The sequence below is a fragment of the Hippocampus zosterae genome, chromosome 5 (assembly GCF_025434085.1).
Source record: "Hippocampus zosterae strain Florida chromosome 5, ASM2543408v3, whole genome shotgun sequence".
In the NCBI taxonomy this organism is placed as follows: Eukaryota; Metazoa; Chordata; class Actinopteri; order Syngnathiformes; family Syngnathidae; genus Hippocampus; species Hippocampus zosterae.
The window spans coordinates 23,642,228-23,666,135 of record NC_067455.1 but is presented as its reverse complement, the minus strand read 5'-3'; the positions used below and the strand labels follow the sequence as shown (position 1 = coordinate 23,666,135).

At 45.1% G+C, this 23,908-nt stretch overlaps 2 protein-coding genes across 2 annotated transcripts in view; one reads left to right on the top strand and one right to left on the bottom strand.

The window, feature by feature from the left end:
- Positions 1–16,488, top strand: part of LOC127600226 (CUB and sushi domain-containing protein 3-like) — a 782,730-nt gene extending 766,242 nt beyond the window's left edge. Inside the window, exon 71 of the transcript XR_007962299.1 lies at positions 15,907–16,488. The gene's annotated coding sequence lies outside the window, so the exon portion shown is untranslated. The remainder of the gene's footprint in view (positions 1–15,906) is intronic.
- Positions 1–23,908, bottom strand: part of LOC127600262 (uncharacterized) — an 83,041-nt gene that overhangs the window by 3,922 nt on the left and 55,211 nt on the right. The gene's annotated exons all lie outside the window — the stretch shown is intronic.

Below are 23,908 nucleotides of genomic sequence, written 5' to 3'. Positions count from 1 at the left end.
ACACTAGATGTCACCCCAACTACTTTCCCCACTTCAACTTCTTTAAAAAACAGAGCAATAAAAAGTAGACTTGAAACTGAAATCATAGCAGGAGTGAGGACTCTGAATGGGCACATTCAAAGTCCTCACTCCTGTTGTGACTTTGGTTAAAATATCTTATCTTTTTTGGTTTTGTTGCAGTTAAGCATACAAATCAACTTTTGGTATGGCCTTCAGAGTTTTTCCTCTCTTATTAACCTGCAATTACACAGCAGACATTTTGTATTTTAATTTTAAAAAGTGTGAGTAGTCTGTTTTATGAATAATTTGATAGTTTCAACTTAAGATAAGCAGAGTTCCTCATTTATACATTATATATCAATCACAACTTGAACTGATTGCTGTACAATTACTACTACAATAAAAGTGACCCATGCTTTGGCCAATTAATTTACGGAACTAAATCAAATATATTGTAAAACTTTATAAGTACATGTCAACATTAAATCTCACCTCAAGTAGAACATTTTTAACAACACTGCTCAGGAAGAGTAGAAAAGAATTGAAAAAAAAATACTCCAGCAAGAAAATTTAAATTTAAAAATGAAGAACTCGAGAAGCAGATCTTTTCTTGAAGTTCTTTACGTCTTTACAGGTTCTTTGAGCCAAGGCCTGCGGCTCTTTCATTTTGCAGTCAGTGCATTGTTCTTGCTTGACACCCTTTTATAAGTCTCCCCAGGTGTTTTTCCACAGCAGCCTTTTCTTCTTCATTCCATGGTCTCCTCAAATTTGCTCTGGGAGACCCTAAATATGATGAAAATTGCAATTTAATGATACTCACAAAGACCACCTTGTGATAGCTTTACAATGTGGATTTTATACGTAAAAAAATAAAAGTACTTGTCTTTTTCTCCAATTTAGATTTTGCCTGCTCTTTGGGTGTAAGGTTTTTTCCATCCATCCATCATCTACCGCTTATCCGGGGCCGGGTCGCGGGGGCAACAGCTTTAGCAGGGAAGCCCAGACTTCCCTCTCCCTAGCTACTTCTTCCAGCTCTCCCCGGGGGATCCCGAGTCGTTCCCAGACAAGCTGGGTGACATAGTCTCTCCAGCGTGTCCTGGGTCTCCTCCCGGTGGGACATGACCGGTACACCTCACCGGGGAGGCGCTCAGGAGGCATCCGAATCAGATGCCCAAGCCACCTCATCTGGCTCCTCTCGATGTGGAGGAGAAGCGGCTCGACTCTGAGCCCCTCCCGGGTGACTGAGCTTCTCACCTTATCTCTAAGGGAGAGCCCAGACACCCTGCGGAGAAAACTCATTTCAGCCGCTTGTATCCGGGATCTCGTTCTTTCGGTCACGACCCATAGCTCGTGACCATAGGTGAGGGTTGGGACGTAGATCGACCGGTAAATTGAGAGCTTCGCCCTTTGGCTCAGCTCCTTCTTCACCACGACAGACCGATACAACGTCCGCATCACAGCAGACGCTGCACCGATCCGCCTGTCGATCTCCCGCTCCCTCCTACCCCCACTCGTGAACAAGACCCCAAGATACTTGAACTCCTCCACTTGGGGTAAGATCTCCTCCCCGACCCGGAGGGGGCACTCCACCCTTTTCCGACCGAGGACCATGGTTTCAGATTTGGAGGTGCTGATTTCCATCCCAACCGCTTCACACTCGGCTGCGAAACGCTCCAGTGAGAGTTGGAGAGCCCCGTTTGAAGGAGCCAACAGCACCACATCATCTGCAAAGAGCAGGGATGTAATACTGAGGCCCCCAAAACTGACCCCCTCAACGCTTCGGCTGCGCCAAGAAATTCTGTCCATAAAGGTTATGAACAGAATCGGCGACAAAGGGCAGCCTTGGCGGAGTCCTACCCCCCTACCCCCACTGGAAACGATTCCGACTTACTGCTGGCAATGCGAACCAAACTCTGACATCGGTGGTATAGTGACCGAACAGCCCGTATCAGGGGGTTCGGTACCCCATACCCACGAAGCACCCCCCACAGAACTCCCCGAGGGACACGGTCAAACGCCTTCTCCAAGTCCACAAAACACATGTAGACTGGTTGGGCGAATTCCCACATACCCTCAAGGACCCTGCTAAGGGTGTGGAGCTGGTCCACTGTTCCACGGCCGGGACGAAAACCACACTGCTCCTCCTCAATTGGAGGCTCGACTTCCTGACGGACCCTCCTCTCCAGCACCCCTGAATAGACCTTACCAGGGAGGCTGAGGAGTGTGATCCCTCTGTAGTTGGAACACACCCTCCGGTCCCCCTTTTTAAAAAGAGGGACTACCACCCCGGTCTGCCAATCCAGAGGCACTCTCCCTGTTGACCACGCGATGTTGCAGAGGCGTGTCAACCAGGACAGCCCCACAACATCCAGAGCCTTGAGGAACTCCGGGCGGATCTCATCCACCCCTGGGGCCTTGCCACCGAGGAGCTTTTTAACCACATCGGTGACTTCAACCACAGAGATAGGAGAGCCCACCTCAGAGTCCCCAGGCTCTGCTTCCTCCAAGGAAGGCGTGTTGGTGGAGTTGAGGAGGTCTTCGAAGTACTCTGCCCACCGGTTCACAACGTCCCGAGTCGAAGTCAGCAGCGCCCCATCCCCACTGTACACAGTGTTAGTGGTGCACTGCTTCCCCCTCCTGAGACGTCGGATGGTGGACCAGAATTTCCTCGAAGCCGTCCGGAAGTCCGCTTCCATGGCCTCGCCGAACTCTTCCCACGCTCGGGTTTTTGCCTCGGCGACCACCGAAGCCGCGGTCCGCTTGGCCAGTCGATACCCGTCAGCTGCCTCTGGGGTCCCACAGGCCATAAAGGCTCGATAGGACTCCTTCTTCAGCTTGACGGCATCCCTTACTGCTGGTGTCCACCAGCGAGTACGGGGATTGCCGCCACGACAGGCACCAACCACCTTACGGCCACAACTCAGATTGGCCGCCTCAACAATAGAGGCACGGAACATGGGACTCGGACTCAATGTCCCCCGTCTCCCCCGGAACATGGGAAAAGCTCTGTCGGAGGTGGGAGTTGAAACTCCTTCTGACAGGGGATTCCGCCAGACGCTCCCAACAAACCCTCACTATACGTTTGGGTCTGCCAGGACGGACCGGCATCTTCCCCCACCATCGGAGCCTACTCACCACCAGGTGGTGATCAGTTGACAGCTCCGCCCCTCTCTTCACCCGAGTGTCCAGAACATGCGGCCGCAAATCCGATGATACAACTACAAAGTCGATCATCGAACTGCGGCCTAGGGTGTCCTGGTGCCAAGTGCACATATGGACACCCTTATGTTTGAACAAGGTGTTCGTTATGGACAATCCGTGACGAGCACAGAAGTCCAATAACAAAACACCACTCGGGTTTTGATCGGGGGGGCCGTTCCTCCCAATCACGCCCCTCCAAGTATCACTGTCATTGCCCACGTGAGCATTGAAGTCCCCCAGCAGAACAATGGAGTCCCCAGCAGGAGTACTCTCCAGCACACCCTCCAAGGACTCCAAAAAGGGTGGGTATGCTGAGCTGCTGTTTGGTGCATATGCACAAACAACAGTCAGGACCCGTCCACCCACCCGAAGGCGGAGGGAGGCAACCCTCTCGTCTACCGGTGTGAACCCCAATGTACAGGCACTGAGGCGGGGGGGCAATGAGTATGCCCATACCTGCTCTGCGCCTCTCACCGTGAGCAACTCCAGAGTGGAAGAGAGTCCAACCCCTCTCGAGAGAACTGGTACCAGAACCCAGGCTGTGTGTGGAGGCAAGTCCGACTATATCCAGTCGGAAATTCTCTGCCTCACACACCAGCTCGGGCTCCTTCCCTGCCAGAGAGGTGACATTCCATGTCCCAAGAGCTAGCTTCTGCAGCCAAGGATCGGACCGCCAGGGTCCCCGCCTGGACTCGAATCTGCAATGAAATGGGACATCCCTGATTTGACACTCATTGTCAAATACGTTGCATGCATTTTAACTGGTTAAATTATGAAAAAAGAGATATAGTTCCTCATCCAAAGCTTACCATCCAATTCAGTCTTCCCTCTTTTGGAGAGATGCTTTTCCCTTTTTGGGGCTAAAGGTCGATACCACCACATGAAAAGGAGAACAAAGTGACACATTTTACTAAATCAGTGTTGAACAAAAATATGCTATCAAGGCATTCATTTAGTAACCCAATTCCAGTGAAATTGGGACATTATGCTCATCAATCAAAACAGAATACAATGATTTGCAAATCATGTCCAACCTATATTTAAGTGAAGCATTACAAAAGACAACATTCAATGTTCAAATTGGTACATTTAATTTTTTCCAATAATATTTAACTTAGAATTTAATGGCTGTAATGCGTTCCATAAAAGATGGAACAGCTAGCAAAAAAAATAATGTTGAGTAATGCTCATCAAACCCCTGTTTGTCACATCCCACCGGTGAACAGGCTAACTGTGAATGGGTGGGTGCCATGATTGGGTCAAAAAGTAGCTATCCTGAATTCACAAGCAAAGATTGGGTGAGGGTCACCACAAGTTGAATCGTTGAAGGACAGAGTTTCACAACGTATAATTGCAAGGAATTGAGGGATTACGTCATCTTTGGTCCATAATATCAAAAGGTTCAGAGAATCTGGACCAATCAGTGCATGTAAGCGGCAAGGCCAAAAACAGATAACATTCAAAGGCCATGACCTTCGACCTATCAGAGAGCACTGCATCCAAAACCACCTTGTCCCAGCTTGTTTGGAACGTGTTGCAGCCATCAATTCCAACATAGTAGTGTAGCCAATTAAATAGAGGTTGAACATGACATGCAAATCATTGTATTATGTATTAAATACAAGTTCGTGCTTCCATTAAGAATAGAGAAGATTTACTGGGCAACATATAACATTTGAAAGGTATGTTACAAGAACATCTTGTATGATTTCATGCTAGTCAGTGTGAACCAACCGACAATTAAATTTTGTTAGACCAATGCAAATATTTGGCAGAAATAAAATACTGATTCCCGATTCAAAATAACCATCATCCATAAATTATCTTCCCCCTTCAAGTGCATTCCAGTGGCAGCCAGTGAACGAGCCTGGTCTCTATTGAACGCGAATAGCAGGGGTTTCGAAAAACAACTTTTATATTGATAGATTACATTGTCCAGTGTGGGCAATGCATTTGATAAATGAAATGGTAAGAACATGAATCTAAAACAATGCTGTAATCGATCGTGTAATATTGTACAGTAGAAATTTTTGTTGTATGTCATTTCATAGTGCTTTAGGTGCTAGAGTGAATTTACGCCGCATTATTTCCCCCAAGAAACATTTGATTTATAACGGCTAAAAATACACAAGGATTAAATATAATTTATATATGTTCCTCATACTGCGTGACAACTGACCGGAACAAAATATGGAGAAATTAAAACTCTTGACATGTCCATTCATCCGTTCTGCCCCCCCACCCCACCCCAAAAGCCGACTGACCCCATGTCGAGCGTTGCCACGTACAAAGTTACACCAGTGTAGCCCCTGAAAACAGCTTAAAACGGAGCAAATGTAACCCTACTCAGGAGGTGGTTTAAACATTTACTCTGGAGTAAATGCTAGTATGCGGGGCAGCACCGATATAAAATGGGACTTGTGAACGCTTCAGGAGTAGACTTGCTACGCGTGAAAAGAGTTGATTACATACGGGTAGAATGTGTTGCTTTCGTGCTCGTTTGTACTTCTGTCATCTTTCCTTTTGTAGGAGACTGGACCGTCTCAGAGTTGATTGTGTAGTTTGTTCCTTTGTTATGTGTTCACAAACCCCCCCCCCCCACAGAATTTATTTTGTGATTCCTTATGTTTCCTTTCCAATTGGCTTGCCATCTTTAAATTTGATTGGCCACAGTAGAAGCAATAATGACTTCTGTGCCAAACTCGTTTGCTTTCCCTTTTTGTAAATGCTTTTATGGTTAAAGAAGGATCTTCTTTGCTCATCTTTTGTTTTTACATAGGTTAATGGGTTACCTTCTTTATGAATTGCAGACATGACTGTGCTCCTCTGCTTCATATGTCTGATGACTTGTAGAGTCTTCACTGGATGTATCATAAGAGAACAATTTTTCTACCTTTGGATGGAATATCTCCTCGTCATCACTCGACTCAGAGGATGTCTTAGTTGGTTTGTATTCCTCATCTGATCCAAAAAGACTTGAGTCAGAATAATCACCATCTTCAGTGGGATTGTCCATCTGTTATTAAAAAAAAAAAAAAAGATCAGAAAATACCATTGCAATTAATGATGTTAGAGAATAGTACTGATAATTCAGGCTTACATGACAAGATAGTTCTGTGGGATAAAATATTAATCGAACACATTAACATGGCAAAACAGAAATACCTTATAGAAATAACTTATTTTGTTTAATATGGGCAAATAAAGCATTTGAAACTGACCGGGTAATCAATTAAAAGTCGACTTATTATAATTTTTAAAAATGTCTATATCACTCATTTCCAGTGCTTGGCAAAGATAGGTAAGTGCCGAAACCAAATAATGGTATCAGGCTGATACCGGCATTATTTTAAGGTTATCGTGGAGGCTGCCAATACCAGTAATCGATATTTCAGAAAATTAAAAACTTAATAAATGTAAATTTAATACTGTACTAGTTGCCACTACACATTTGGCGAATCATCTGCGTCACAAAGAGAGGCTTATTTCCAAGTATTTGGCAATCCAATAACAATGATGGCCGACACAGAGTGCGGAGAGAACAATTTTCCACGTGAGCTGTACCCAGGTCAATCTTTTCATACACCTATTAAGATGCAATTTCTGTATATAATTACAATATTTACATTAATTCTTTGAACGCATCATGTGTACTTTTTAATCAAATTTGTTTGAATTCCTTCCACGTTCATCCTATTACAGTATATTCCCAGAAGAGGAAATTTCTCTTAGTATGTGGCGACTAAAATGAACGCATATTCACTAAATCTCTGCACGCCAGAGCATTTTTTTTCTCCTTGAATTACATCAACATTCATCCACTAATTTGCCGATTAACGTCTAATCACTAAGTTGATATGAGTATGATAAGGTTAAGATTCATGCTGAGAATGCATCACTAGTGTGTTTTTATAAGCCTGGGCCAATAACTGGTTTGACGTTTGAAAAGTCAAAGTTTCAATCACCACTAATTCGGCTTTGCCAATAAGGATATTTGGGATCAATAAACGATGAGCGAGTGTGGTTACAAATCGCAAAGGTTGATGACAGTGACAATGTATGTTGCCACAAAAAAAATCATCAAAATGTCCCCATAAAATAGTAGAAAGCTTAACAAACATAGAAAATATGCATCTCTCCTCATATAAGTGGGGGGTTTTTCAGCCCAAAATGCATAGGTTTTGGTGATCTACACATTTAACCTTTATTATTATTTTTTATTTATTTATTATTTTATTTTAACTTTTGTGTTGATAATGGTTCACAGTATAATATTTCGTTCAACCCACTTTGTTATCTGTAAATTGCTTGGTATTTTACATCGTCTTTTTGCAGTTACTTTCTGTATATGGAAAGACACTGGTTCCATTTGCAACTAATTCTCTGCTCAACTAAGATGGCGGCGAAAGACGCTGGGTCATTTGCAAATAATTTTCTGCTCAACTAAAATGGCGACGACGACGACGGCGAGACGACGGCGGGGGGGGGGGGGGGGGGGGGTGTTAAAACTTGATTTTACCACACCAACGGCCTATTCTGTGGCGCTGTATTGTGTGTCTGACGGCCTATTGAAAGTTTATTGTTTGAGAGGAAACTTTCTATCTTGGTGACATCTCCTTAGGTACAGCATAGTAGAGTTATTCATATAGTTGGTTTCACTCTAATGCTGATATAACACGAACCTTTGAGCCTGCCCGAATTACTTAGAATAACTAACTTGTAAGAAAATATTCAAAACTTGAGTGTCTTACCTGCTTTAATTCTGAAGTATTTGTCACTTTCTGGGGTTTTCTCGATGATGCTGACTCGTACGCTCACTCTTCTCAACGCCTTCCTTTTGTGCAGGTAGCAAAGCGCGCGTTTCCTAATTGATGGTCAGCGAGCGTGATGTGGGGGAGGGTAGCTGTAGAAACTCGTTTCCTGCAACGTAACTGTGACGTTTTGGGGTGTGAAAACAGCCCCGCCCCTTCATAACCAAAACTCCTTCACTTTTCCTCTGAGGTCCGTTTTGAAGTGGGGCATAGTAAATCTCAAGCAATATCAACATATTTTATGAACTCTTGTTTACACCAATGTCATGTACTCCTAAAATGAGCACAGCATATATACATGGGTGTGTATATACATACTGTATATATATACAGTATATACACATACACACATATTTAAAAAACGACTTAAAATATTGTAATTGTTCTGAAAGCAACATTATTCCCAAATGCTAATATGGAATTGTGATGAAACATCATTATTATTTACTTATTGGATGCAATTCGTATTATACAGTTTCGATGTCCAAAGCAGAATAAAACGAATTAGATTTTCTGGGGACACGACTGCAACACTCAACTCTTCTTGCAAAGCTTTGTTGCTGCTGTATGAACCGCGCTCCTAATTGATCACGTGCTCAAACTAGTGTGGGGGAGGGGAGCTGAATAAACTAGGTTCAAACAGTGCAACTGCGAGGGTTTGGAGCTGGGAACAGCCCCTCCCCCCTTCATGGCCAACGATAAACTAAAATTGCTCAGCCTTTAACTTTTATTTTACTCTGCGGTCTGTTTTGAGGGGAGCATGATAAATTTCAAGCAACATCTATATGTTTCAGCAACTGTAATAACACAAATGTATATACCTGTTCATATTTTTTAAACCAGACTTAAATATTATAATTGTTCAATGAAACATAATTACAGTAAGTATTGCCATCTATGGACTTCTGTCAAACGAAAATTCCCTCACCCAGAATAAAAATCTATGCATTACACATTTGAGTACGATATTACATTATATGATTGCTTCAGGAGTATGAGGTACCGAATCCCCTGATGCGGGCACTTTGGTCCCTCCACCACAGATGTCAGAATTTGGTTCACATTACCGGCAGTAAGTCAGAATCGTTTCCAGTGAGGGTTGGACTCCGCCAAGGCTGCCCTTTGTCATCGATTCTGTTCATAAACTTTACGGACATTGGCAATTTCTAGGCGCAATGTAAGTGTTGATGGGGGTCCATTTTGGTGGCCTCAGTATTACATCTCTGCTTATTGCAGATGATGTGGGACTGTTGGCTCTTTCAAGCAGGGCCCTTCAACTCTCACTTGAGCGTTTCGCAGCTGAGTATGAAGTGGTTGGGATGAAAATCAGTCGGAAAAGGGTGGAGTTCTCTCTCCGGGTCGGGGAGGAGATCTTGTCCCAAGTGGAGGAGTTTAAGTATTTTGGGGTCTTGTTTGCAAGTGAGGGCAGGAGGGAATGAGAGATCGACAGGCGCAGCGGTGAAGCGGCTGCTGCTTGCTCTGCACGCTTTGTATCGGTCAGTCGTGGTGAAGAAGGAGCTGAGCCAAAGGGCGAAGCTCTCAATTTACCGGTTGATCTACGTTCCAACCCTCATCTACTGTCATGAGCAATGAGTCGTGACCGAAAGAATGAGATCCCAGATACAAGCGTCCGAAATGAGTTTTAAAGGTGTTCCGGGCATGTCCCACCGGCAGGAGGCCCCGGGGACAACCCAAGACACGCTGGAGAGACTGTGTCACTCAGCTGGCCTGGGAACGTTTCAGAATCCCCGGGAAGAGCTAGGAGAAGTGGCTGGGGAGAGGGAAGTCTGGGCTTCCCTGCTAAAGCTGCTGCCCCTGTGACCCGACCTTGGATAAGCGGTGGAATATGGATGGATGGATATTACATTAGTGATCGATTCATAACAACGGACGAACGTTCCGATAAATGGAACCTGGAAGCCATACGGAAGCTCGAATTAGAGCAAACTCAAGCAAGTCCCGTTCGATACCGCGGAATAACTGTCTGCACCACTTTTTACTCTCTTTGGCACAAAAACAGCAGAATCTCTCTATTAGCATGAGTTTACTGGAATCGTGAACGACTTTCTATTCCATTCATTTACATTTACGTCCTGTCGATCGTTGCATCCAAACAAAGGAATGGTAATGACTGTGGAAGAGAACATGGAATGCATCCGATTAGATGCTCAAAGCAAGTTGCTTGTGGCTCGACGGACTGTAGAGTAAATGAACGTTTCCTGGAATGCTTGACCTGCTATCATGCTAACTCAACTCAACATTATTTATAGAGCACTTTCAAACAGCCATCGCTGCATACAAAGTGCTTTACATGGAGCAATTTAACATATGCAACAAACAGTAACGCAGTCTGTAATAAATACGGTAGAAAGCACCGAACAGCAAAACCAAGAACAAATCTAAGTCATGGTGAGTCAAATGCCAAAGAATACAAGTGAGTTTTGAGGCGCGTTTTGAAGATGGGCAGCGAGGAGGCTTGCCGAATGTTCAGTGGGAGGTCATTCCAGAGAGAGGGACCAGCAACAGAAAAGGCTCCATCCCCTCTGAGCCTCAGTTTAGTTCTTGGTCCTTCTAATAATGTCTGGTCCGCAGACCAGATGAGGTCAGCGAGGTAAGGTGGCACGAGGTAATTTAGAGATTTGAAAAGGTCATTTAGAGATTTGAAAACAATTTGTGCTAACTGGAGCGCTAATCAGAGAGAAGGCGAGTTCCATCGCGCTATGGGCATGGAGGACTTTGAAGGGCCCCGTGGATGCCTTCAGACATTTGTTGCACAACATCAGCTGAGCAACGCTGTCTTGGGTGGTGATCGAGGGGAGGTCAAGTTCGAGATAGTGAGTGATTGGAAAGAAAAGCCACCAGCTGTTATAGGTCTCACTTTGGAGCAAAGAGCCCTCATTTTGTGACTACTCTTGTTATAATGTATTTTGTTCATATACCTGTACTGTATACTGCCGTTTTTGTGTTATTTGTGTTGTTGGGGCATATATTTTTGCATTTTACTGCATGTGTTCTTACACATGTATTTTGTTAACACACTTGCATGTTCATAAAGGACGTGTACCGTAGTCATGTCCCACATAAGGAAATTCTGTTATCAAGACTGATTGAGCAACGCAAACATGATTTCTTACTAAAGAATACTTACTGTTGTTACTTATTGGATGCAAATCATAATGATCCAGTTGAAATGTCCAAAGCAGAATGAAACAAATTGGATATGCTGGGGACACTTCTGCAATACAGTACCTAACTCATTTTTTTCTTGCAAAGCGTTGTGGCTGGCTTCTGCGCAGCTCTGCTAATTGAAATGTAAACAAACTCATGTCTGGGGGGAGGGGTGCAGAAAAAACTTCGTTTTGGAGCAGGTAACAGCCTCTCCTCTTCATGGCCAATGACTAAGTCAATTATCAAAATTGCCATAGCCTTTTTGAACTTTGAGGTCTGCTGTGAAGGCGAGCATGATCAATTTTGAGCAACATCTACATACAGTATTTGAGTAACTAGGCTCACCAATGTCACATACTCCGCGCACACACAGTATATTTAAACTGACTTACAATTTTACAATTGTTTTTAAAGCAACATAATTCCAAACTCTAATATGGAATTTAGATGAAACAATTATTTACTTATTGAATGCAAGTCATATTTTCCAGTTTCAATGTCCAAAGCTGAATGAAATAAATTGGATATGCTGGGGACACTTCTGCAATACAGTACCTAACTCATTTTTTTCTTGCAAAGCGTTGTGGCTGGCTTCTGCGCAGCTCTGCTAAATGAAATGTAAACAAACTCATGTCTGGGGGGAGGGGTGCTGCAAAAACTTCGTTTTGGAGCAGGTAACAGCCGCTCCCCTTCATGGCCAATGATTAAGTCAATTATCAAAGTTCCCACAGCCTTTGTGAACTTTGAGGTCTGATGTGAAGGAGAGCATGATAAATTTTGAGCAATATCTACATACAGTATTTGAGTAACGAGGATCACCAATGTCACATACTCCTAAAATAATTACAGCAAATAAAATTATATATATGTTCACAAACACAACCGCACACACAGTATATTTAAACTGACTTAAAAATTTACAATTGTTTTTAAAGCAACATAATTCCAAACTCTAATATGGAATTTAATCGTTTCTTGGTTTCTTGGAATTGGAATTCTTTACTTATTGAATGCAAGTCATATTTTCCAGTTTCAATGTCCAAAGCAGAATAAAATGAATTGGATTTTCTGGGGCCCTCCGTGAGTCGTCACCTTACCGTGGTGGAGGGGTTTGTGTGTCCCAATGATCCTAGAAGCTAAGTTGTCCGGGGCTTTATGCCCCTGGCAGGGTCACCCATGGCAAACAGGTTCTAGGTGAGGGGCCAGACAAAGCACGGCTCAAAGACCCCAATGATGAATACAGTAAATGGATCTAGGTTTCCCTTGCCCGGACGCGGGTCACCGGGGCCCCCTTCTGGAGCCAGGCCTGGAGGTGGGGCTCGTTGGCAGGCGCCTGGTGGCCGGGCCTACACCCATGGGGCCCGGCCGGGCACAGCCCGAAGAGGCAACGTGGGTCCCCCTTCCCATGGGCTCACCACCCATGAGAGGGGCCAAATGGGTCGGGTGCAATGTGAGCTGGGCGGCAGCCAAAGGCGGGGACCCTGGCGGTCCGATCCTCGGCTGCAGAAGCTAGCTCTTGGGACATGGAATGTCACCTCTCTGGCAGGGAAGGAGCCCGAGCTGGTGTGTGAGGCAGAGAATTTCCGACTGGATATAGTCGGACTTGCCTCCACACACAGCCTGGGTTCTGGTGCCAGTTCTCTCGAGAGGGGTTGGACTCTCTTCCACTCTGGAGTTGCTCACGGTGAGAGGCGCAGAGCAGGTGTGGGCATACTCATTGCCCCCCGGCTCAGTGCCTGTACATTGTGGTTCACACCGGTAGACGAGAGGGTTGCCTCCCTCCGCCTTCGGGTGGGTGGACGGGTCCTGACTGTTGTTTGTGCATATGCACCAAACAGCAGCTCAGCATACCCACCCTTTTTGGAGTCCTTGGAGGGTGTGCTGGAGAGTACTCCTGCTGGGGACTCCCTTGTTCTGCTGGGGGACTTCAATGCTCACGTGGGGAATGACAGTGATACCTGGAGGGGCGTGATTGGGAGGAACGGCCCCCCCGATCAGAACCCGAGTGGTGTTTTGTTATTGGACTTCTGTGCTCGTCACGGATTGTCCATAACGAACACCTTGTTAAAGCATAAGGGTGTCCATATGTGCACTTGGCACCAGGACACCCTAGGCCGCAGTTCGATGATCGACTTTGTAGTTGTATCATCGGATTTGCGGCCGCATGTTCTGGACACTCGGGTGAAGAGAGGGGCGGAGCTGTCAACTGATCACCACCTGGTGGTGAGTAGGCTCCGATGGTGGGGGAAGATGCCGGTCCGTCCTGGCAGACCCAAACGTATAGTGAGGGTTTGTTGGGAGCGTCTGGCGGAATCCCCTGTCAGAAGGAGTTTCAACTCCCACCTCCGACAGAGCTTTTCCCATGTTCCGGGGGAGACGGGGGACATTGAGTCCGAGTCCCATGTTCTGTGCCTCTATTGTTGAGGCGGCCAATCTGAGTTGTGGCCGTAAGGTGGTTGGTGCCTGTCGTGGCGGCAACCCCCGTACTCGCTGGTGGACACCAGCAGTAAGGGATGCCGTCAAGCTGAAGAAGGAGTCCTATCGAGCCTTTATGGCCTGTGGGACCCCAGAGGCAGCTGACGGGTATCGACTGGCCAAGCGGACCGCGGCTTCGGTGTTCGCCGAGGCAAAAACCCGAGCGTGGGAAGAGTTCGGCGAGGCCATGGAAGCCGACTTCCGGACGGCTTCGAGGAAATTCTGGTCAACCATCCGACGTCTCAGGAGGGGGAAGCAGTGCACCACTAACACCGTGTACAGCGGGGATGGGGCGCTGCTGACTTCGACTCGGGACGTTGTGAACCGGTGGGCAGAGTACTTCGAAGACCTCCTCAACTCCACCAACACGCCTTCCTTGGAGGAAGCAGAGCCTGGGGACTCTGAGGTGGGCTCTCCTATCTCAGTGGTTGAAGTCACCGATGTGGTTAAAAAGCTCCTCGTGATAGGGCCCCAGGGGTGGATGAGATCCGCCCGGAGTTCCTCAAGGCTCTGGATGTTGTGGGGCTGTCCTGGTTGACACGCCTCTGCAACATCGCGTGGTCAACAGGGAGAGTGCCTCTGGATTGGCAGACCGGGGTGGTAGTCCCTCTTTTTAAAATGGGGACCGGAGGGTGTGTTCCAACTACAGAGGGATCACACTCCTCAGCCTCCCTGGTAAGGTCTATTCAGGGGTGCTGGAGAGGAGGGTCCGTCAGGAAGTCGAGCCGCCAATTGAGGAGGAGCAGTGTGGTTTTCGTCCCGGCCGTGGAACAGTGGACCAGCTCTACACCCTTAGCAGGGTCCTTGAGGGTATGTGGGAATTCGCCCAACCAGTCTACATGTGTTTTGTGGACTTGGAGAAGGCGTTTGACCATGTCCCTCGGGGAGTTCTGTGGGGGGTGCTTCGTGGGTATGGGGTACCGAACCCCCTGATACGGGCTGTTCAGTCACTATACCACCGATGTCAGAGTTTGGTTCGCATTGCCAGCAGTAAGTCGGAATCGTTTCCAGTGGGGGTAGGACTCCGCCAAGGCTGCCGTTTGTCGCTGATTCTGTTCATAACCTTTATGGACAGAATTTCTAGGCGCAGCCGAAGCGTTGAGGGGGTCCGTTTTGGGGGCCTCAGTATTGCATCCCTGCTTTTTGCAGATGATGTGGTGCTGTTGGCTCCTTCAAACGGGGCTCTCCAACTCTCACTGGAGCGTTTCGCAGCCGAGTGTGAAGCGGTTGGGATGAGAATCAGCACCTCCAAATCTGAAACCATGGTCCTCAGTCGGAAAAGGGTGGAGTGCCGCCTCCGGGTCGGAGAAGAGATCTTACCCCAAGTGGAGGAGTTCAAGTATCTTGGGGTCTTGTTCACGAGTGAGGGTAGGAGGGAGCGGGAGATCGACAGGCGGATCGGTGCAGCGTCTGCTGTGATGCGGACGTTGTATCGGTCTGTCGTGGTGAAGAAGGAGCTGAGCCAAAGGGCGAAGCTCTCAATTTACCGGTCGATCTACGTCCCAATCCTCACCTATGGTCACGAGCTATGGGTCGTGACAGAAAGAACGAGATCCCGGATACAAGCGGCCGAAATGAGTTTTCTCCGGAGGGTGTCCGGGCTCTCCCTTAGAGATAAGGTGAGAAGCTCAGTCATCCGGGAGGGGTTCAGAGTCGAGCCGCTTCTCCTCCACATCGAGAGGAGCCAGATGAGGTGGCTTGGGCATCTGATTCGGATGCCTCTTGAGCGCCTCACCGGTGAGGTGTTCCGGTCATGTCCCACCGGGAGGAGACCCAGAGGAAGACCCAGGACACGCTGGAGAGACTATGTCACCCAGCTTGCCTGGGAACGACTCGGGATCCCCCGGAGAGAGCTGGAAGAAGTAGCTAGGGAGAGAGAAGTCTGGGCTTCCCTGCTAAAGCTGTTGCCCCCGCGACCCGGCCCCGGATAAGCGGTAGATGATGGATGGATGGATGGATTTTCTGGGGAGCGGCCTGGTGAACTAGTGGTCCGCGTGTTGACCTCACAGTGCAGAGGTACCAGGTTCAATTTCAGCTCCGGCCACCCTGTGTGAAGTTTGCATGTTCTCCCCAGGTCTGTGTGGGTTCTCTCCAGATCCCACATTCCAAAAACATGCATGGCAGGCTAATTGAAATTGTCCCTCGGTGGTGAGTGTGAGCGCGGATGGTTGTTTGTCTGTGCGTGCCCTGCGATTGGCTGGCAACCGGTTCAGGGTGTCCCCTGCCTACTGACCGAAGACGGCTGGGATAGGCTCCAGCACCCCCCGTGACCCTTGTGAGGATAAAACGGATCGGAAAATGACTGAATGTATGTTACAATGAGAACTCCGACATGCCTGAGGGCGTAAATATGCTTACAGCTTTAACTTTTTTAATTTAATTGCACTTTCCTATTTCTATTTAATGTGGTAGTTTGAAAATATAAATAAGAAGTTCCTCACCAATTACTCAGTACTTGTGATTCTTTCACTACGTACATTCATTCATTCATTCATCTTTCGAGCCGCTTGATCCTCACTCGGGTCGCGGGGGTGCTGGAGCCTATCCCAGCTGTCTTCGGGCAGTAGGCGGGGGACACCCTGAATCGGTTGCCAGCCAATCGCAGGGCACACAGAAACGTTCAACCATTCGCACTCACACTCACACCTAGGGACAATTTAGAGTGTTCAATCAGCCTGCTACGCATGTTTTTGGAATGTGGGAGGGAACCGGAGCACCCGGAGAAAACCCACGCCCGGGAGAACATGCAAACTCCACACAGGGAGGCTGGAGCTGGAATCGAACCCGGTACCTCTGCACTGTGAAGCCGACGTGCTAACCACTGGACTACCGGGCTGCCCCACTACGTACATATTTACTCTTATTCAAGGACTCTTTTTTTTTTACATGTCATATTTTTCAAAAGTAACACTAATACAATTGAGTGCACATTTATTCTGCCACCTCTGTCCTTGTGTCCTTATGGAAAAGATGAGACTGATGCCCTAAATATAATAGTAAATAATAGTTCCATCAGAAGTATACAATAGAATATAAAACATTACTCAGTAAAAATACTCACAGAGAGCTTTGCTTAATGTTAGAAATGTGCACTTCAAATTACAAATGTGGAGCTATGAAATGACAACTAAAACCTCAATATGTCACAAATGGAATAAGTGTGTACTTCACTAAATTATTTTAGGTTTTTTATTTAGTGGTTTGATTTAAGGTGTAATTTCGGGTGGGTCTGAGGCCATATTCCAGATTTGGGTTTGCATAACAAGTTCTATTTCATAACAAGATGTTTGTTAAAAAAGTTAAACTTAGACAAATATTAGATATAATAAAAAATACATCATTGTTTTACTTTCTAATAAGCCCATGAGACTGTTTTCTATAGTTTCAGTTTTGTTGGAACAAAAATATTTCAGAAATCAATAGGTGGCGGTAGTGAGTAAAAAGTGTGTGTATTGAATTTAAATGAAAATACACACAAAAAATCATTTTTGGTATATTTGTGAGGACCTCTCTGAAACTTTGAGAGATGCCTATATAAACCCTCTAGAGGCCTTTAGAATGAAAAACTTGTGAGGACTGGCCTAAATGTCCTCACTTGTCAAAAATGTCCTCACTACGTTGGTCTTATAATCACAGTGGTCCTCACAAGTATAGCCATACAAACACACACACACACACACACACACACACACACACACACACACATGCACACACACACACACACGCACACACTCACACACACTCACACACAAAGCAGGTTTGTCCTTGCTGCTCAAGCAATCCACTGCCACACTTTGCACACATCCCCTCTCTGGCTAACAGAACACAAGCACATAAATACGCACCTTACTATTTCAACCTTAAATACTATTTCATTGCTTTCCAGCACACAAACACACACGCTCACACGCACACTTTCCACCATCTCCTCCCCTCACTCTGTCACACCTTAAAAAGCCAATTATACACACTTCCTTCTCCTCATCTTTCCTCCAACTTCCTCTCTCCCTTCTTCTTTGCCGTCACCACATTTAGAGTAAACCCCAGGTGAAAGGAGGGAGAGAAGAGTGCAAAATTGAGGATGAGGTGAGGGTAAATCGGGCACTGGGGAGAGAGAAACAAACAAAAAAAAGAATATACCAGATAAGATGGGAGTTGAGAAGAGCATATTTCAGAATTGGATCGTAGGTCAATGGGAGAAGAAATAACAAGGATAGCAATAATCAAATTATACAGCAAAGAAGATGGTTGAAAATGAGAGGACAGAAAGAAAGAATAGTGAGATGGGAATGTAAATTACTGAGCAATTGGTTAATGGTAAAGCCGGCAACATAATTATCTCACAAGGAAGAGGTTGAAGAATTCTAGGAGTTGGTGGTGATTCGGGTGACAGTAGGACTGCAGAATAAGGGGTGGCAGCTGGCAAATTCTCATTTCTTTTTAGGAACATATTAAAAAAACATATGAACACAACAAAAACAACAGTAGATCTAACATATTGAATATAACAACAACAAAAAATACAGAATCTTCCCAGGGAACCCCCCAAAAAACCCTCAAGGGGCTTGACTAGTCAGGCTGCCTTTGGTCATTGGTTTAAGAGCAGCCAAAAAGTCATTCAGCCATAGGTTTTTAAGAGACTGCTAAAATCTTCTTGATGAAAGTTGCACCACGTAAAGAAGTGAATTCCATATCCATTCAAAATTGCCACAGAGTGGCCCGTGATGGGGGAAGAGCAAGGAGAGAGGCTGCTGAACTGGGGGAACACACGTCACATCACGACAGAGTTGGAGTCAACACTCTTGAATCCAGCTGCCTTTGTGCAACCCCAATAAATTAGTGGCGAAATGAATGAACCAAAACGAGTCATGGCGAAGTTTCCAAACACACGAATGCATGAAGTGGAGAAAAAAAGGAATGTATGATGGCGATGGGCGAAGAACTCATTTGTTACACTAACCAAAAGGCAGTGGTACCAACAGACACACAAAGTTATTTGGGCTGGCAAGCACAACAAGACACCACACACGAGGCAGCCAACCCCAGGTACTGACTAAACACAAATCAAAACACAAGATACCCACCCCAACTAAATGCAACTAAGTCTCCTTAAATGTGGTGCTTAATCTTTGCAGGTTGTGCCACACCAGAAACTCATCAGGAATTAGGTTACTCTGCCCTGCACTGATTAGTCGACTAAGTTGGGAGGAGAAGCTACACACACACACACACACCTGTTCAATCTGGTTTCTGTCCCCTCCATAGTATTGAAACAGCTCTACCCCAAATTACCTTTGATTGGTTCACTGCACCTGAGTCCAATTTACCCCATCTCACACACCATGCTCCTCAATAGACTCTCTTCCATTGGCATCATCCACACCATCTATTCAGTTCATCAAGCTTGAGTATTTTTCATCCAAGTCCCATCCAGTCCATTCAGGTGGGCCCCAAAGCTCTGTCCTGGGGCCCCATTATTCATTATTTACATCCTCCCTTAGGTGCCATGATGACTCTGCGATTGTTGGCCTCATTACAGAGGAGGACGATCGGGAATACTGATGAAGGACTTTGTGGACTGGTGCCAGCAGAATCTCCTCCAGTTCAACCCTAGGAAAACTAAGGATTTGGTTGTGGATTTCTGCAGGAAACAGTCCTCACCAGCACCGATCAACATCCAGGGTATGGACATAGAGAGGGTGACCTCCTACAAGTACCTAGGTGTTCTTCTGAACAACAAACTGGACTGGTCTACAAACACGGACACCCTGATTAGGAAAGGACAGAGCTGACTCTTCCTACATTACATTTCCCCAGTGTGGGACAAATAAAGGATATCTTATGAAGCTTGACGGCACAAAACAGAAGTTCTTTGGTTTAGTACAACATTATTGTATCCAAAGTTGGCATTTTTTCCATTTCTGTTGGCCACTCCTTAGTTTGCCCTTCCCCTCAGGTCAAGACTCTGGGTATGATCCTGAACAGCACACTACTTTTCCAGAGACATATCAACGACATAACCCAGTCAGCCTAGTTCCCCTTGCACAAACTCAGCCGACTATGCCTCCTTTTCCTCCTCAACAGCTTCTATCCTTGTCAATAGCCTTGTTACCTCCCGTCTTGATGACTACTCTCTTCTCTTTGGGATCCCTCTCAAGTACCTCTATAAGCTTTAACTGGCCCAGAACTCAGCTGCATGTGTCATCACAAGAACACCCTCCTCCCAAACCATTACCCCTGTTCTCCAGCAACTTCAATTTAAGCTGCTCCTTATGAGCTTCAAAGCTCAGAAGGAGGTTTCTCATAGCTTTCTCATAACCTTGACACTCCATACCGGTTTGACCTCCTCAACATCACCACTCCAGTCCGCGCCCTCAAATCCTCCTCCCCCTTCACCTGACTATTCCACCTGTACGTCTCGGCACCATAGGGAGCAGAGTCAACGACCGGTCTGCTCTCTCACCTGCCCTCTGCAACTCACTGACCTCCTTCAAATTGAAACTCAAAACTCACCGATTTAAGATTGTCTACTCATTGTGATGGCCCTGTTTTGACCATTCCTCTTCTTCCTACTTTCAATTCAATTTTTTTTATGTATAATTTTGTTCTAAATGTTGATGTACAGTGTATTTTAGGGTCTCAAAAGGCTCTTCTAAATTGAATGTATTATTATTATTATTATTATTGATCCACCCATTTTCAACACCAGTTATCCTGAACAGGGTCACTTGCTGGAGCTTCGGGCGAACATTGGACTACACTTTGAACTGGTCGCCGGGCAGTCGCAGGGCACATATAGGGACAAACAACCATTCAAATACACTTTTACACCTTCACTGAGTGGGAAGTGATTCCACGAAGCCCGCACATTAGGCAGTCAAGTGTACCATTACAACATCAGTGACTATAATAATAATAATAATACGTTTATTATTATTATTATTATTATTATTATCCAAACCATGTATCCACATGAGGGATAAGCGGTGTACACCATCAACTGGTTGCCAGCCAATTGAAGGGAAATTATTATTATTATTATTGTTGTTGTTGTTGTTGTCATTATCATCATTGTGTCATTGTAGTTTAGTCGCAGTGATGAGATAGTGTGGTTGTAGTTTAACTAATATGCATGCGGCCAGTTGGGAGTGAAAAACTATGGACATTGTGATAGTGGTAGAAGGGTATTATTCTGTGCACTGTCGGTAATTTGTGGTTGTACTGTCATCCTGTATTTCATATACAAAGGCAATACTGGTAGATAATAAGAATATTATAGGTAAGAATAATCAGAGTATTTGTTCTTCCAGTACTTGTGGCGTCAACAGAAATGGCTCTGGTGAAGTAATTAATAGAACGAAGACGTGAAAGAACGATCAATACTTGCCAAATAAAAGCCACAATTGTTATTATTATTATTATTTCAAAAGCCTTAAACCTGTCTTGAGCATATTCTGTACATGTATCCATTTGTACAGCAAAATTTTTTTCAGTAGGACAGATTGGTAATAAGCAAGATATCAACATGACCGTCACATATGTAAGACAACGGAGTAGTTGGACCAATAGCAGAGAGGACTTAATTGACCCACTTTGACTTTTCATTGCTTCTAAAAGCCTCAAATAACAATTCAAGAATTTTGAATTGAGAGAGTCCCATTTTACGTCTATATGACATGACTGTGAACATATATTAATTACCTTCTTGGTGTTCTGGCTTCATGTCCAAAACTGAGCTGCTGTGCACTTAGTGTAAAATTGTGCACAGCTTCATTTTGGGCATCAAAACAGGCACATTCTCTTTTTCTTCCTTTTTCTTTTTTTTTTTTTTTAATTGCAGTAGCAAAAATAATTTTGCGTGTTTGTGAATTTGATAGACATGACATGCTTCTCTGGGCTTTCTGGCTGCCTTGCAATTTGTTGACACAATTTGTTACTCAATTTTAGAGTACCAAAAACCAGATCGAAATGGTTTCGCAGATGGCGTACTGCAATTCTGGTGTGTTTGATTGAGGCGCAGGCAGACACATGTTTGTGGTGGATGTCATCGTATTTCATTCCGAAATAAATATGACAACAGTCTGGGACAATCCCTCTGCATCATTGTGCAAATTATAATCATTATATCCTAAAACTATGTTAAGGCAGTCACCAATTGCCCACGTTACATGCCCAGCCGACTGCATCATTCCCAAGGAGAGATCTTGCAATTCACCAATACAAATGTGCTTTGTGTGGGCCAATGTCATTCATGGAACCCAGTGAACCTATTTCTGCTTCCCCAATTTGAAGCAAGGGTGTGCTTCGACCGCCCTGATTTTAATGGAGTGGCCAGGAGTTGGCTTACGTTCCATCGCGCAACAGCTCACAAAAGCCTAAGCGCCCAATTACATCCGTGTAAGTGTCGGAAAATATTTTTAAAAACTCCATCACATGTATTCTGTGCTTTGCAGTAGACTTGCGCTGGACACAAGAATGGGGCCTTGGTTCAGTTTAATGTGTGTAAAGTTTGTTGGAGTGGTAAAACAATTGAAATTTGTTTTTATATGGTCTGTTTGTCATATGTGAAAGAATTGAAATAATTCTAATAAATTGTATGTTTCTTCTTGTTGGGACTTTTACTTTCCGTGCTGCTCATTTTAATTTCAACGGGCTGATTGCTGAATTGTCTAATGCTGCAAGAAGCAATTGCAAATGACTGACAATGGTGCAGCTTTAGAAAACTAGCTTCTCTCATTTCTCAGCTCTGCCTCTAGTCTAATCAGTACACGTCAGCTAGCTGTGCAAGCCACTAGGGGGGGGGGCACAACAAAACAATACTTATATCTCTTTAACTGGTAAATTGCCCAGCCCTACTTCATAGTACAAGACATAGGGAATTTTCAATACGCAGTATCAAATGTGACAAATAACGCCATATGCTTTTCTCCTCCATCCTACTACTGTATCTCAAACATTCAATCCTGCCCTTGTCTTCCTGCTCATGCTCTCTTCTTAGACTCCGTTGTGTGCCTCCTAATTCACTTCTTCTCCTGCCCTGATTTCAGGATTTGATCCTTTGTGAGATACACCAGTCCTGCCTGCGGCGTCTGTCCGCATCAGTATGATCTGTGCATGCCCCGATAAGCCTGGCTGGTGCTCATCATGTGCAGTAGCCTGAGGCGAAAGACAATTACATTAAGTCGCACCTGAAACCACTTGCCTGTCAGGAACAACAAATGACAAAACAAATTTGTTTTGATCTTGAACGGATAATTAGCCATGGAGGACAGACAATCTTGACAAACACTGTAACCAATGACTGCAATTTTCACATCTGAGAAACACGCATCCGAACTTTGAAGAAACAAAATTGGCCAACAAAACAATTGGTGATGCGTGTGTTTGAACTAGAGTTTTGAATTATGGCCTACAATATACAATAAACATCACCGCAACACCAAGGAGCCTGCAGGCCTTGTTTGAGGGGTTATAAGAGCAATTTGACACCAGACGAAATGTCCTGTTCCTCCCATGGCATGCCATGAAGGGTCATGTGATCAATGTGATTTTCCCTCCTGCTAGTTAGTCATAATAAATGCTACTTTTACACCAAAGCAGAGGGATATCACTGTAACTTTAGGGGTACAGGTTGTCCTTGGTTTACGGCTGCAGAAGGAACATACTGTACCTCCCTCATAAACCAAGGAAGTCTTAATATAGTTTCAAGGTCAATAATATATTTATGGGGTGTGCATTGATTTGGATTGTACAATACGGAATATACCAGTACATCGACTCATAACGTGAGCTGCAAACTGAACATCGGAGTCACAGAGGATATCAATCACATTAGTCCACTCCAAATGCTCTTCTGTGTCCTCAGGCACAACAGCCAACCAAGTGAGAAGTTCGCCCAGAGCCCCGAAGTCCTTTCATGTCTGCAGCAGAGCTACTTCATCTTCTGGACAAATACAATTAGGCAACATTCTCCATGACTGGTGTGATCGCGAGTGACAGGTATAATCAATCCAGATCAGAGTGATTCTGGCAATAGAAATCAATCCAAGCAGGAGCAATACAGCTTGGATCCCGACATGACCAGTTCAGACAGGTAAACAATCAGAGAAAGATTTAATCAGGCTGTTGGATACAAGTGTTTAACATTGTGAATCAACTAGTCGGAACCAGGGCAAAATACAAAAGACAGCAAAAAAAATATGGTTGGTTTTATTAAAAATGACAACGCCACTGTTAATTTACTTTCACACTAA